At 46.4% G+C, this 12,955-nt stretch overlaps 1 protein-coding gene across 3 annotated transcripts in view; it reads right to left on the bottom strand.

Moving 5' to 3' along the window:
- The window catches only part of LOC146796212 (uncharacterized), a 403,367-nt gene that overhangs the window by 272,475 nt on the left and 117,937 nt on the right, over positions 1-12,955 (bottom strand). The window lies entirely within an intron of this gene.

Genomic DNA, 12,955 nt, shown 5'->3' with positions numbered 1-12,955 from the left:
GAGCAGGTTGAGTAATGGCTTTACTAATATCACAGTGTCCGTTGTTATAGTAGGTCAATGAAGCAGGTGGGGCCCTCATCACAAAGACATGCTTATACTCCAGTGGAGGAACAAATGTATCTTTTATAATGGACAACATGACCCATTGTCTAATCTGAACTTTAGCTGTGTAGTTAACATATGCCAAGATATCACGTTGGGACACTTCCTAAATAAAAGGTAAGTCAGTTTTTGTAAACACACAGTTTAGGTTCTGATACAATTTCCAACTCCACACTTCCAACTTTTTTCACAGAAAAGTTATCAATGCAATCTTATGGGAGGAAATTACGTTATCGATTTAAATGTAAGTACTTGGTTGTGGGAGTTGGGTTTCTGGGGTTAGAACCAGGGTTCCTTCAGGGTCAAGGATGTATTCCAAGGACACCTTCAGCGGCACTAGGGTGACAGGGTGCAGAGTGCAGAGTGCTGAGGCCCAAAGTGATCCAATTGGGGATAGGGGGATGCCCAGGATGTGTTTTGTTTCAGGACCCAGAAAGCAAGAGGCTCTGGACCCAGGGGTCCCAAAACATGTCTGGGGGTGGCAGCTGGCGAGCAGCCAGCCAGCCAGGACACTAGAGTCAGGTCGTGTTTCAGGAGGCATCTCTAAGAATCCCTCTGAGTGCATTTTGCATTAAATTCCACAAAGGCATCAGTGTGGGTTTAATGTGCTGAGAAGTTTGATATCGAACTTCCCAGTTTTCAGTAAAGCCATTATGGTGTTGTGGAGTTCGTAATGAATAACTCCCAGACCATGTACTCTTTATGGCTTTACTACACTTACAATGTCTAAGAATGGAATGTATACAGGGCTCATGAACCTGTACCCTCACCAGTGGCATTGTCACCCAGCTAGAGGGGTGACTGACCTATGCCATAGGAAGTGGGTTGTAGGCATGGCACACAGGGATGAGTGTGGATATGTTCAGGTAAACATATCCCTGAATAACTGTGTGCACTGCAGTGGTAGTGAACACATTGTTACCTTTTATACACAAATTTAAACATTAATAATAAACACGTACTTAATCATTTGTTTCCATGATTTTCATTTCACTCATAATGCATGTAACATCATTACAAACTTTTGTAATCAATGTGTTACTTTCTATAGATAAAACAAACGGTCACAAGAATTACAATGTCCAAACGTAAGTACATATAATGCATAAATACATTCTTCTTTGGTGTAGCTCCAATTTATTTGTGTGATGCCCTATGTAATTCGGGACTTTGTGTCCCTGCCTCAGGGGCCATAACACGAGTCCAAAGAAATAAGACTTCTCAAAAAACGTAAATTTGTTTTCATGAATCCTTCAGTCATAAAATACACTCGCCAAGGAAGCACGGAGTTATTCAATTGCGGTCTCCCGACAGTGCGTTTGACACTGGACAGTCAATTGATCTCTAATCATCTCTTCCGCCATCTGTCCAAATTGACACTTAGCTAACAAGTCCCTTAGTCTAGCTAGAAAATCCTCGATTGACTCTAAAGTTCTTTGAGGCTGTGTATAAAACTTGTGGAGTCGCATCACCACATTCACCTGGTTTGCAAATCTTGTTTGCAGACGCAGTATGGCTTCCTTGTATACATCACCAATCGCCTCACCTTGAGCATCACGAACAGGTGGTATTGAATACATGCTTGCCCTCCTTTCCCAGCGATCCCAACAGTAGAGCTTTTTTCCTGACAGCAGGGAACCTGGCACCATCCAATGCCAAAATATAATTTTCAAAACAATACACCCAATCCTCCCATTCTATGGGAGGTTCTCCTGGTGACATAAGGAAAGGAGGTGGTGTGACAACTGCTGTGGTCACATCCATTGCGCAATGCAATTGGTCCAAAATCCAAAAATTTCGAAGATTTGACTAAAAACCACTGCTTAAATGTCCCTCTACTTGGTGGCAGTCTTTCCCGGGAGTTTAATACACATTGAAAACAAAACCTGAAATATAAACTACCAATTGATGCGCTGTATAAATTGCTGCCAATGGAAGCTCCAGAAACTTTCACCCAAACAACATGGAATACAGATCCTGCTAACCAATAGGCTGACTAATCCCTAGTCACGTGACAAATGATTTACGAGAAGCTCGCCACTACGCTGCCTGGCCTCTCCGCCTTCACACAGCCCTCGGGTTGCACACAGAAGCGAGGGTGTTTAACCTTCCACACCGCTCGTATGGCCACCCACTTTGAAATGCTCCGCACACCGCTCATTCACGGACATCAGGTGAGTCGGTACGCTGCTAGATTGCTATCGCTCTGGCTCCTATTCTCTCACAGCCAGTGTGGAGCGTGGGGTACAACAAGGCACGCGCACTGGCAAAGCTGTTTCAACAGGTGAGCCAGCACGCTCCTCGACTGCTCTCGCACTGGCTGGCTCCTCTTCGCCTGCTCTAGTTCTGGCTCCTCTTCGCTCACAGCCACTGTGGTTGGTGGGGTACAAACAGGCGTGCACACTGGTAAAGGTGGTTAAACGGTGCAAGTGACTCACAGCGCTTAATAGGGCCTTTTAAACTGACCTTATGCCTTTAGATCCTTCCATACTGCCACACATCGCAGAGTTTGTAAGTCCGGAATGTCCCTTGCCAAATGCCCTCGTTCACGCGGTCCACAAAACACTTGACCGCAGTATATCACTGAGTGGATTCTTAGCTGGGGTCTCGATCCTCGTGTATCGCAGCATGTGCTCGGCCGGATCGTTGCGCAGGCTCTGTCATCTAAGCCCGATGCTAGAGGAAAAATCTTCCGGATCAAGTCTTATTCCCAGGAAATTCAAAGGTAAGGAATCTGCAGCTAGATATCTCTATCAGATCATGGGTTATGAACAAAAGATAGGCAAGCAAAAATTCTTCAATATTTAAGAGACTCAATAGCACAAATCATACTACAAGAGATACATCTGACTAAAAACGAATGCCTGGACCTGTTTAAAGCCCAAAAATGGGTTGACCAAGTGGTCTGCCCTGATCAGAACTGTTGTACCAAAGGAGTGGCCATCTTGACTAAAAAATATGCGGAGGCAACAATAAAAGAAAATGTCTCAGACTAGACAGGAAGGTGGCTAATCACCAACTTACAAATATACGATAAAAGTTATGCTCTAGATGGGTACTATGGCCCAAAAGTCAATGATATTGAACCTTTAAAGACGGTCTTTTTAAACCCAATAGACTTCACTTTCCCAGTTATGTCAGGAGACTTCCAACATCATACTGGGCAACACACTCAATTAATCCTCGAACAATGTCTATTACCTCCCCAAAAATGCAATCATGCATTAAAAAAATGATATCACAGTTAGGACTTAGTGAACTATAGAGAAAAGGGGATGGGAAAAAGTGGGAGGAACACTTCAGAACAAAAAATATGGGCAGTCCTCTAGATTTTACTATTTCTTAACCAACCATTCCATAAGTAAGGGAATTCATGACATCAAACATCAACCAGCACATCTGACCATTCGGCAGTACTCCTAGAATCCAATCCCTTATATAAGCCTAAACCAAGGAGATGAACTCTAGAACAAACCTAATTGTTAGAACAAGAGGTCGTGCATGCCGTGCGTTTAGATACAAAGGATTCTTTTTTTTTTTAGACGAACAAAATCTAAACCTGGCATGAAACTCTTTTAAGGCCTTCATAAGAAGAAATATATGAAGTATAGCTTGGCATAAAAGTAGAATATATACAAAGTAATCTGGGTGATTAGAGTCTGAAATCATAAATGTAGAGGAACAACTGCTAAAGCAATGTTTAACGATTAGTGAGAAAGCGTCACTAGAAACCAAACTACAAGAACCAAGAAATGAGCTTACCATCCTAACTGAAGTTAGGGTAAAGAAAAAATGGGGGTGGGCAAGCTAGCTCCCTTCGAATTTGGGGAGAATTGAAGAAAGCTACTACCCTGGAAAACAATCATGGACCAATCAGACATATAATATTAGAAAGAATAGATAATGGGACCAGTGTGCTGGTAACAAGTGTTCGAGTTGAAATGTTATTTCCATGATGCACATGATTAAAATGTTCTCTTTGCTATGTTCAAACCTCTATTCCTTGTTAAGTTAGCATGCATGGCACCATCTTTATTGCCCCTCCGGTCGTTACGCAATGGAGGCAGATCACAGAGATTAAGACTTTGGAGATCTGTCAGTAGAGGACCCTTGGAAGGTGGTGGTACATTAATAGTACCCATTTGATTGTGGACCATACTGCAGCTGGTACCACTTTGACTGATGCCATTACAATTAAGTATGGTATTTTTCAAATGTTTACATTATTATTTGTGCACAGAAATAGCAGAGTGACAATAAGTGGGTCCTGAAGAATGCCATGAATCAACTGGTCGCACAGGCAGAAACAGGTTGACCTTACTTTAATAGGTAATATCTATACCCCTATTTTTTTCATTTTGCTTTTTTAGCTCTAACCATTGGGGACACTGATTAAATTAGATTTAGTCTCCCTTGAGTTAGTTTTAAACACACATTTTTTCACTTTATCTGCACTCTGCCGCTCACTCCTACTTTCATTAGATGATTTAAAAACAAAACACCTCCCGCTCCTCTCCTAATAGGAGAGTTGTAGCCCACACTGTGAACCTTGCGATAACAGTGTGCAAGAGGGAACTCAATGATGAAGCATGTCACCTTTGGGTGAGTGAGGGTTCTCGTCTTTACAAGACTAATGCCCTACTCTTTCCTTACACTGACACCTTGGTCAGTTATCAAAATAAATGATATCCCAATATGTTTTGAGAGTACAGCCATCTTTATTAACGTCATGTTGTCCTGTAACTAAAATAGAGCGTCTGTCTCATAATGCTTGTCTCTGGAGAAAGGTTGCCCTGCGCCTCCAGCTTGTACTTCAAGGTTGAAGCTTTGCTGCACTGACAAATGTACTATCCATTGTTCCATACCTTTAATGTTAGATACACTAGTTCCCACATCTTTCCATGGTAGAGAGCTGCCCAGTGGCACTGCCCACCTTATGTGCCTTCTTTGTTCATTATGGCCTGAACTGGAAAATTCCAGTTTGGGCGGGACTGTTACCATGTGGAGGGAGATCAGACCCCTCAACTGGTTTGTATTCTCTACTGCCCGATCGACTCTCCATTTATTGGGAAGACGTATAGGTGGTCTTGAGTGACCAGAGTGACCCTAAATTGGGCCACTTCCTTCATTTGGCGCCTGAACAGGGACTCCATCGGGTGTCCCATTCTCGCCCCGTAACTGGGTGTAGGGAGGACGGGCTGCGCCTGGTCGGATCAAGGTACCCTGCACAATAAAGTCTTGCACTCGCAGCTGCCCCGCCTGTCTGCTCGGGCGGTGCCTCGTCTAGAGGTCATCCCGGCTGGGGTCCTAAAAGGCGAAACCCTTGGAGTAGGCCATTTGGTCCGAAGGGGCGGCAGTGGAGAATAACTTTGCTCGACCTGTGTGCACCAGGTGAGTTTGTCTTGAATTCTAGTACATACGTCGTGCTGAATAATTTTGGGTGTGGTCTGAAGACCCTTTTTGTTTTTTATTTGTCTGCATAATTGACAGGTCTGCGGACCATTTTGGAGGTACAGGGCGTCTGTGTGGACCCTCTGCCAGACGACTTGGTAATTTGGCTTTTTCTTGAAAACGCCTGGGGTTTGGTTAGCGTTTGAGGCTCGCAAGGTAGAGTCTAATTTGAGGAATTGGTGCGGTCTGGTGACAGATTGTTGGGTTTCGAGCGTTTTTAACGGATGCAAGAAGCTAATTTGTTTCTCTGTATTTTTGAAGATGCCTTGTTTTAGCAGGTTTTGCTGTTTCGGATGCCGTTATTGCTCTGCTGATGCTCGATTGGAGGACAGGCAACCTGCGCCTCCGGAAGGCACTCCGAATTTCGACATGTATGTTAAGCATGGCCTTGGCCCTATTATGTTTAGAACACTATGGCACAAGTATACGAGGGACAACGCTGAGCTGTAGTGGCCTTTGACAGGTACTTTTGATGAACAGACATTGAATTTTCTGCAGGTTAAATTGTTTGCGAAAAGGAGTAGGCATTCTATGTTTGACAACCTTCAAGTATGGCAAATGGAAGCTAAGCAAAGACGGATAAGAGCGGAGAAGGAGGCACGGAGGGGGAAGACGCAGACAGTAACGCAAAAGGCTATAGCGTACGAGAGGGAAAAGTTAGAGAAGGGCATCGAATGTCCTGATCGAAAGTTTAGGCTGCAATGTAATATGTCTTACGTTACACGTGAAGAAGGCAATCCTTTTGTGGAGGATCTGATAGATGTTCGGCCCCCACCCCCATATCCCCCACAAAGGGTATATACAGCAGTTCCACCAACACCTCCCGCTGCCACCCCTGGCACCCCTGTCCCCAATCCGGCCATTTTAGATGGAGCATCCCACATTTCATTTTCAACTTCAGTGGCTGAGACGGCGGGACTTGTGGGCCGATCTGCCATGCCCGTTTATCTCAGACTCCGTCCTATCTCCCTTGCATACACTCCCTCCACCGATATTGGTGTCCCAGTTTCCTGTTACATCAGCGAGCACGTCCTCCCCGCTTTCTTATCCCCCGCCTTCGCTGTATGCAGGGACGCCACTGAGAGGAGAGAGTGATGGGACTCGAGAGGCTGCTAAAGAACGGATGGGGCGAGTGTTGATTCGGTCTGACGTGGGTGATGTAGAGAAGAAGATGATGGCTGATCAGGCCTCTCAGTGGGCTCAGAATCCGATTTACAGTGTGGAGGAGGTGTGGAATGTGTTGAAAGACTATGAGCCATTTGTGCAGCACCATGCCCTTAAGCATATGTCGGCCACTTTGATTGGGTTATGGGAACAGTGTTTTAACGGTGTTGCCCCTCAAATTATTTACAACATTCGGGATAGTGTGAACACAACTGGTATGGCTCCTAATGAGGTTTTTAGAAACGTTGCCTTGTTGATTGGATACCAAGGCAGGTTGATCCAAAAGAGTTTGATTGCAGAGTCTCAGTTCCCTATGTGAGAGGTGAATCCCATTTATCACCCTGAGATACGGGAGCTATGAAATGTACAGGGCCAAGTCATCAGACAGCGGGTGGAAGGCCATTTTCAGGAACAGTGGGTTTATACTCATTGAAAAAGGAGCGAGGTTTTATCTCTTAAGACCCAGTTGCCCGACCCCTGAAAAAAATCAGACTGCCTATTATAAAGATCTCACAGAGGTTGCATCCTCAACGGTGATGACGCTGGCCGACATTGAGATGTTTTTCGGCTTACTGGTGCCAGTTGATATCTGACGGCAGGTGCACATGCAGGACCACGTAGTGGAGTTGGGTGGAAATTGGAATGAGATTAGAGCATGGGATCAGGAGAGGAAGCCTGGTGACAAACCTAGAGCTGAGATACTCGCGTTGCCAGGCCAGAATATCGCCTATATGCACTCCTTGATCCCCACCGCGGAGAGTGGATTGGGATAAGTTGACGGTATGTCGCCAAACGAAGGTTGAAAGCGTGTCTGATTTTTTCACCAGGTTCGAAGGGATGATCTTGGATTTTAGCGGACAGGATCGGTCAATGGAGGGAGGTATTTGATTAGTTTAATAGGTTTGTTATGAACCTTCTTCCAGAGATCGCGTCTCGGCTACAGGCTTCGGAAATCACTTGGACTACCTCCTCCCCATCAGTGATCTTAGGCATGGCTCAGTATTATGAGCACAGGGAGAACGAAGAGAAGGAAAAGACAGAGAAGAAAAATAAGGACTTGAAGAAGACGAAGGTGTTGATGCAGCAGATGTCCTGGGGCAGTGGTAGAGGAAGAGGGATTGGTCCGGCCCAGCAGCTGCCCCGCACTAGCCGGAATGTTACGCCCGTGGGACCAAATCAATGCGCGTACTGTAAAGAGTGGGTGTCTGACGCGGTTGCAAAGGGTGGAGCCTCATAGAGGACGGGGGTCATGAGGAAGAGGCAGGGGAGCAGTCAGATATGGCAGGAATAGGGGAAGCGAGGAACAGCCGGGTCGGTCTGAGCAGAACTATTTTGATGAACCAAGGGGCGCCAGTATTACCATGATGAATATATTATTTGACGAAGTAACGGGACTTACCCATGACTAGGACAGCCAGGGACAGGGTGGGGGATCAGTCCAGATCCCTGTTGACCAGCGAGGACCCTATGTCACCGCGGGTCTGCAGGGCTCAGCGAAAACATTCTTGGTGGACACAGGCGCAATGAATAGTGCCATTTCTCATTCACTGGTCCCCGGGTCAGCCCTGTCGGGCCAAAATAATGTTTCGGTAGGCTCTTCAGGCATACCAGTTGTGTGCCCCATCTCCGCGAGCCTCTGGCTTTGATTATTGGTCCTTTTACCGTAGACTCGCCGTTCTTATTGACATCAAATTGTGGAGAAAATTTAATGGGTCTGGACCTGTTGAAGAACTTACAAGCGACTATTTCGTGCTCTCCGGGTGGCGTCTATATGACGATTGGACCCAATGTGGTGAATTCCAAGCAATGTTTGTCAAAAGATGAGCCTCTTCCTGCTTAGTTTTGGAGGTACCGATGAGAATATGGGCTACGAGTAACACAGACTTTGGGCTGTTGCAGATACCGCCGGTCTCCAACAGTGTTAAGGACAATGCTATCCTGCCTCGTCGTCCCCAGTATAAGATACCAAAGGCAGGGGATTATACAGGACTTGATTGAGTCTGGTGTGGTTGAGGAGACGAATGCTAATGTGTGCAATAGCCCTATTCTTCCAATCCTAAAAAGAGCACTCTCAGGTTCCCCGGATGACCATCCTGATGTTTACCATTTTGCGATTGATTTGCGTGCTGAGAACAAGATAGTCGTTCCCCAGTTCCCTGTCGTTCCTGACATCACTGCCCTCCTGACGATGATTCCCGCTACTGCTACCTATTTCTTTGTCATTGACCTGAAGAATGCCTTCTTTAGCATTCCCATACATCCAGAAAGCAGGTATCTTTTGGGATTTTCCCTGGCTGGCAGAAGTTTTAGATTCTGTCTAGCTCATCAGGACTATACTGAAAGTCCTAGTACATATAGTCAAGCCTTGAAAGCCCAATTGGACTCCCTCACTCTTCCCTCGGGTAACGTATTGCACCAGTATGTGAACGACCTTCTCACTGTCTCGGACACTGTAGAGGGATGCAAACGGAGTACAGTTAAACAGCTGCAACATTTGGCACAACATGGACATAAAGTGTCCCCTTCTAAATTTCAATATTGTCGACAGGAGGTCACCTATTTAGGTCACCTACTGTTGAAGGAGGGAAGGAGACTAACACCTGTGCGTGTGGTTGCTATAACTAAGATAAGTAGAAGTCTTTATTCTGGTCATCCACTCTCCACAGTGAAGAGTTCCCCTACATTCTAATGTGAACTCTCAGAACATTCCATTTAGGCAGGAAAGGAGGGGAGTGGGGAGGACATACCAATAAGGAAGAGGAAGGTAAGAGAGGAAAGGGAATTATGTTACATTACACATCCCTAAGGAGCAGCTGGATGTGCGAGCGTTTATAGGTATTACTTCGTATTGTTGTCACTGGATTCCTAATTTTGCTTTACTAACAAAACCCCTATGGCAGTTATTCACTAACGATGTGCATGAACCCCTGCCCTAGATGTAGGATTGTCAGCATGCTTTTGAGCAGTTGAAGATAGCGCTTTGCTCTGCACCGGTGCTTGGCACCCCGGACTACCGGAAGCCGTTTGTGTTGTATGTACACAAACGGCTGGCTGTGAGCTACCTGTCTTAACACAGGCCTTTGGAGGTAAGCAAAGGTCGTGTGCTTATTTCTCTGTCCTGCTAGACAAATGTCGCCAGAGCCCTCCCGAGTTGTCTGAAAGCGTCCGCGGCAGTGGGCATTTCTATCCGACAATCGGCAGGGCTCGTCCTTGATACTGATCTCACAGTTATGGTTCCGCATGCTGTGGACATACTTTTGAACAGAACAAAGGCACAGCACCTTACCAGTGCACAACTGACTGGCTATGAGCTGTCTCTGTTTGCACCACACGTCACCATCAAAAGATGTGCCACTCTGAACCCAGCCACGTTACTACCCCTCCATTCTGAGAGTGAGGAGTTACCGCACAGAGGAGGAGACGAAGTGACGGGTAGACCTGACACCTGACTGATGTTCCCCTATCTGAACCCCAAGGGGAGCTATATGTCGATGGCTCTTGTTTTAAATTACCAGATGGCACAACAACGGCAGCATATGCCATCACCACCTTATGCACTGTAGTTGAGACATCACGACTTCCCTACCAATCAGCACAAGCTGCGGAGCTTTTGGCCCTTCTTTGTGCCTACGAGTTGAGTGAGGGACTGGCTGTCAATATATATATACTGACAGCCAGTACGCGTTTGGCGTGGCTCTTAATTTTGGGCGGCTTTGGGCAGAGAGGGGGTTCTTGACGTCTCATGGCATGAGGATTCAAAATGGCCCCAATACACAGACTTGACAGCCTGGACACTCCAGAAGAGAACAGCAATAGTGAAGTGCAGTGCTCATAAGGCAATAACAGATGATGTTGGGAGTGGGAATGCATTTGCGGATCAGACGGCAAAGAAGACAGCTCGGACTAAAATGAAGAGGATGTTTGTGGCGGGTCCAGCTAGATGGGTGCCTGAGAATGGGATGTTTGAGGATACCCTAGAGAATGTAAAGGAGATCCAAAGTGAGGCAACAATTCAAGAATTAGAAGTATGGCAGGAGAGTATAGCTAACTTGAACGGAGAGGGGTGTTGGACGGACAAGTCCGGGAAGCAACGATGGATGCTGCTGGATGCGTATGTCCTCCCTGTGGTCACCATGGCGCATGGGCCAGCGCACATTACTGCAAAGGGTATTTGTAAGCTGCTAGACCCTGTAGGGCGAACTGACAACATTCCCAAAGTTGCAGCTCACCTAGTGAAGTATTGCACGGTTTGCTTATTGCATAATCCTGGAAAGGGTACTCCCGCTCCTGTTGGCAGTTTTGCACCCCCTTCCTTCCCTTTCGAGGTTCTCCAGATGGATTACATCGAAATGGAATGGGTCAACAGTTTGAAATATGTATTGGTGGTTGTCTGTGCGTTCAGTAAATGGGTTGAGGCTTGCCCCACTAAGGAGAATACTGCCATGGTGACGTCGAAGGTACTCTTGAAAGAGTTCTTCCCACGTTTTGGTTTTCCCAGTTTGATTTGGAGCGATAATGGCAGCCATTTGAATGCCAAGGTTATCCAGTTGGTTTGCGATGGGTTGCACATTAGGCAGAAGTTCCATGCAGCGAACCAACCCCCAGTCAGCAGGCTTAGTTGAGAAGTACAACGGTATTCTCAAGTTGAAAATGGCCAAGATCAAAGAGAGCACAGGATTGAAGTGGCCTGATACTTTGCCCTAGCATTAATGTCTGCGAGAGTCACAGCCCACTCTAGAACAGGATTGTTCCCTTACGAGGTCGTGATCGGCCACCCGGCGAATGTATGGGGCGTCCCGCGACCACGTAAGTTTTCTGAGATAGAATACCCTTTACTTATCAATTACCTTTATGAATTGACCAAAAATTTGTGTTCTATTCACCAACAGATCACTGAGACGTTGCAGCAGCATCCAGAAGCTCCTGGTCACGAAATTCGGCCCGGAGACTAGGTGCTGGTTAAACCCTTCCAGAGGAGCAGCTTGGAGCCACGCAGGGAGGGACCCCTTCTGGCCACCAGGACCGCAGTGAAAATCAACGGTCGGAAAAACTGGATACATAGCACCCATTGCAGATGGGTGCCCCTTTTGCGGCCCGATGATCAATGGGTCACGGACGGGACTGGGGACTGTGAGGCAGAGCAGGTACCACGGTTCATTCCCTTCTCGGACGCCCGGCTCACGTGGGCACTGTCAGAGGAAGAGAGTAATGCAGTGCTGACTGAAGCGGTGCCACCTGAAATTAAGAAAATTCAGGAGCCCCAGCCAGTTGGCGCACCTGTGATTGCCACACGTCCAGCTGAGACCCAATCTGCCAATCTACCCAAGTCTGCCCCTTTGCCCCTTGAGCCCGACCTCTTGTTCCCTGACCCTACTGTGACTGGAGCGGTGGGATACAATTTGCGTCCCCGTAAGAGGAACAGTGCACCAGAGGGACAGTCAGGTTAGTAGGGATGGACTGCATTGCTGAAGAATAAGAGTGTGTGTACCTTGCCTGTGGTCCCAACTATAGTTTAGGGACAGAGTAATTGGTGCGTTACTCGGCCTGTCATCGAAAAGGGCAAGTGGACGTTGTTTTGGAGGAGTAGGTGCTTGCCTTGCAACGTGGGATACGGATCCGAGCTGGACGAACACCTCCACCGCCGGTGCTCAAAAGCACCAACGACTGATGAACAACATACTGTCTTGGTTTCCTTTTAATTTTTCTTTTCATTCCAGTTTGGCTCCAAGTTTAAGACTCTTCTATTGTTGTTGTGTGAATAGAGAAAAAAATATATATGTATCCCTTCAGCCGCCCCATTCAGGAGAAGGAGCAGCCTTTCGCAGCTCTACCTCCTGAGCAAAATGGGCCTGTTTGGTCTACCTGGTCTGTTATAAGTAAGGTTGAGTTTGTACTGATTAACTTGATCTCTTTGATATTGGTACTTGGGGCGACATACTACCTTGAGGAGAATTATCCTGTACATGCTTTGATTGGCACTACGCCTATTCCCCCTGAACATATCTTTGTTACTTTGGCTCCTCACAAGGAGGAACATAAAAAGTATTTTAAAGATAATGTCTTCATTCAAACATTCCATCAGACGCATGCTGCTTACAATACTACAAAGTGTTGGGTATGTGGACTACTGCCCTCAGTAACTCATAAAAGTGAGAATTTGTTATCCATGCACTTATGTCATATGTTAATAGTTGTGAGGGGTGGTTTGCTTTACTTAGCATGGTCACTTCTTTTCCCA

The sequence above is a fragment of the Triturus cristatus genome, chromosome 10 (genome assembly GCF_964204655.1).
Source record: "Triturus cristatus chromosome 10, aTriCri1.1, whole genome shotgun sequence".
Classification (NCBI taxonomy): Eukaryota; Metazoa; Chordata; class Amphibia; order Caudata; family Salamandridae; genus Triturus; species Triturus cristatus.
The sequence above is the reverse complement of the archived record's forward strand: the minus strand, read 5'-3'. Positions and strand labels throughout refer to the sequence as shown.